Genomic DNA, 3,066 nt, shown 5'->3' with positions numbered 1-3,066 from the left:
TGTGTATATATATATATATTCATATTGTGTGTGTGAATATATATATTCATATTGTGTGTGTGTGTATGTATATATATATTTCATATTGTGAGTATTTATATATATATAAATATATATATATATTGTGTGTGTATATATATATATATATATATATATTCTTATGTTTTTTCATATTGTGTGTGTATATATATATATATGTGTATATATGTTAATTATTTATGAATTAACATTTGTATGTAAATTATAATTTATGTGTACATATTAAAAATATACAGAGACCATGTATTATTTTCTTATGTGTGTGTGTGTGTGTGTGTATATATATATATATATATATATATATATATTAATTACACACACTTCTGTTAAGGGTTTACAGTGTCCTGGTGCAAAATGCAGGGCTAGTTAGCATACAAACATAATATTTACCATGTTAAATATCCACACTGGACCATCCATGACGTTGCTTCACTGCAGGCTCCCATTCACATGGATGCGTTGTGATGCAGATCTATGATGTCATCACGCTGTGCAGGATCCCATGGCAAAACAAAACCATGGACAGTCCAGTGTTGGTATTTAGAGCCTTATTCCCGCTCGCAGACTAGCAGCAGACTGTCAGTGATTGACAGTCTGCTGCCATTTGTGGGCAGGGAGGGGGTTGCGATGCCCTCCATTTGCCGAAATGAAGGCGTGTCGCCGCCGTTGGAGGGGGGGGGAAGGAAGATCTCTGTAGGCTGACGGAAATTTCCTGGCTTCTCCCTCTCATCTGCAGCGGCCCTGCATGACCCCATGGGTCACCTTAGCCGGCTGATGTTCCACGGAGTATCCAATGCGTAATGCAGCAGGGGGTGTGATGCCTCCTGTGCATTACCATATCAGCACAGACGGACTTTGCAATTCCTTTGCAATGCTTTTATAAACATTGAAATGTTGTTTCACAAAAACCACAGCCTGTCTTTTTTTTGCATTAAGTGCCGCTATGACCATCTCTATTTATAATATATATATGTTGAAAAAAGTGAATTGACAATCAGGCGACTAGTTTGCTATATGTGTTTAACCATAAATGGTAAATGATACAATATAACCCAAATGAGTTTTTAATTTCAAGTGCACTGTTAATCTGATTATAACTCAAAACATATAGGAGAGTGTACTCCAGGCTAAATAATAAATAAAGTATACGAATTTATAGGTAACAAAAGTGCTAGTGCAAAATTAAATATGATTAAAATTTTGACAATTTATTAATAAAAAACACATAAAAAAATGAATGAATGTGACCATATAAAAATAATGACTGGCAGTAAAAAATGAATAAGTAAAAACAAAGTAGAGGTAAATTGATGTTTAAGCAGCTTATCTGGTTAGAAGAGAGAGGTAATTCTCCACAGTGCATGAGGCAACCAACAGTCCCAACGTGTTTCGTCTCTATGGCTTCATCAAGGGGATAATGTACCAGTGTGGTGATCCTGTATTTATACCACACTATGAGTTCAATAGGGGTCAGGTGTTCACCTTACTTCCTGTATCTTAGGGAGATCTCAAAATAAAGTAATTTTGTAATCCAACAATTCATCAGCTAGAATGTTATGTATTGAAATGTTTCCCATAAAAATACTATTTTTGTAAGTTGTCAAACGGCGATCTTACAGGGTCCACTTCCGCCCTTTACAACCTTGCTTCCGCCCTCACTTGTAGCGTGTCATATCCGTTCCCGGCAGCTGTATTAGTCCAGGGCGCACGCTCTCAGTCACTTCCGCATTGTCCCTCGTGTTTGGAGCTAACCACGGGACTTCCGCTAACCACTTGTTGACGTGTTCGGAGCTTGGCCGCGTCACTTCCGCCAACCCTTCTATCACTCGGCTCCAGAACGTGGCGTGTCACTTCCGCCCTCACTCTATAGACACGTGATGCTCTTCCGCCCCATTGTCTTCTTAGGACTTAGTATTTCCGCCCTGCTTTTCTGTATAGTGAGGATGACTTCCACCCATATGTAAATAATTAATAGATTGTATCTTCAGTATTCTCTGAAACTAGAATAATAGAGGATAAATATTCCAGTTGGAGAAGATGCATTATTTTAATGTTAGATATATAAGTTCATTCACTAAATACTTAGTCAGGGTATACCGTTCTCTCTGAACATATATATGTTAGAATGGCAAATACATAGTGAAAATGTGGTATTTATTAGAATGATCCATATATTGTAAAATATATCTATTTATGTACACGTTCAAAGATGTGGTTGTTTTTTCTTATAAGAAACTATAATAGATGTCATTTTATAATTGGGTGAACTGGGAGAGGATTTCTCTGAAAGTTCTACAAAGAGGAGCATGAATTCAGGGGTATAATTAATAATTGAAGGTTCTTAAAATATGGAGATTCTTTTTCAAATCTTTATTTTTCTTGCTACTTCCTTCAAAGGAGGTTCCAAAAAGTCTTGAGGTTCCTTGAGTCTTCATATTAATCAGGCTCAGAACCCACTTCTCTTCCTGCAGTTGGTAGGACTAGTTGTAAAAAGTTCATAAAGTTCTGGTACTATTATTTACTCCTAAGCCTTGTGGCTTTCAATTGTGAATATGCTATGATTCCCTTTTTAGGCATTGTCATTCTCTAGCCTGGTTATATTTCAAACTGCCAGCTAAATTTGCAGCACCAGGTATTCTCAAGAGGTTGCCTTACTTAGTACTAACCTGGCCCAATCATGCTTTGCTTCCAAGATCGGACGAGATTGGGCTCACACATGATGGTATGGCAGCAAATAAATATTGTCAATGGTCCATAATGCCAAATATTCTACCAAACCTGGACCTCCCTCAGAAGATAAACCTTCAGGGTACTGTTCAGGCCCATCCATAACCTGGTGGTATATTAGTAGATAGGAATTGAACATATCACAAAAAAGGAGCAATTTCATAGTACTCATTGAAGCCTTTAGGTGCCAATGTATCCAGTTCAAATAGCCAAAACATTTCTCTTCTCGATAACAGATTACCCAAATCTCCACCTCTTTCTCCCAGGGTTACGTGTTCTATTGCCTTGAAGGTGATGTCT

The 3,066-nt window shown here is 37.3% G+C and overlaps 1 pseudogene; it reads right to left on the bottom strand.

Moving 5' to 3' along the window:
• Positions 1-2,656: 2,656 nt before the first annotated feature.
• On the bottom strand, positions 2,657-2,775 carry LOC148516968 (5S ribosomal RNA; annotated as a pseudogene).
• Between the last annotated feature and the right edge of the window lie 291 nt (positions 2,776-3,066).

Source organism: Taudactylus pleione, unplaced genomic scaffold, assembly GCF_031769625.1.
Source record: "Taudactylus pleione unplaced genomic scaffold, aTauple2 ptg000230l, whole genome shotgun sequence".
Lineage (NCBI taxonomy): Eukaryota > Metazoa > Chordata > Amphibia > Anura > Myobatrachidae > Taudactylus > Taudactylus pleione.
Note: the sequence above shows the minus strand (reverse complement) of the source record. Positions and strands in the feature narration are given on the sequence as shown.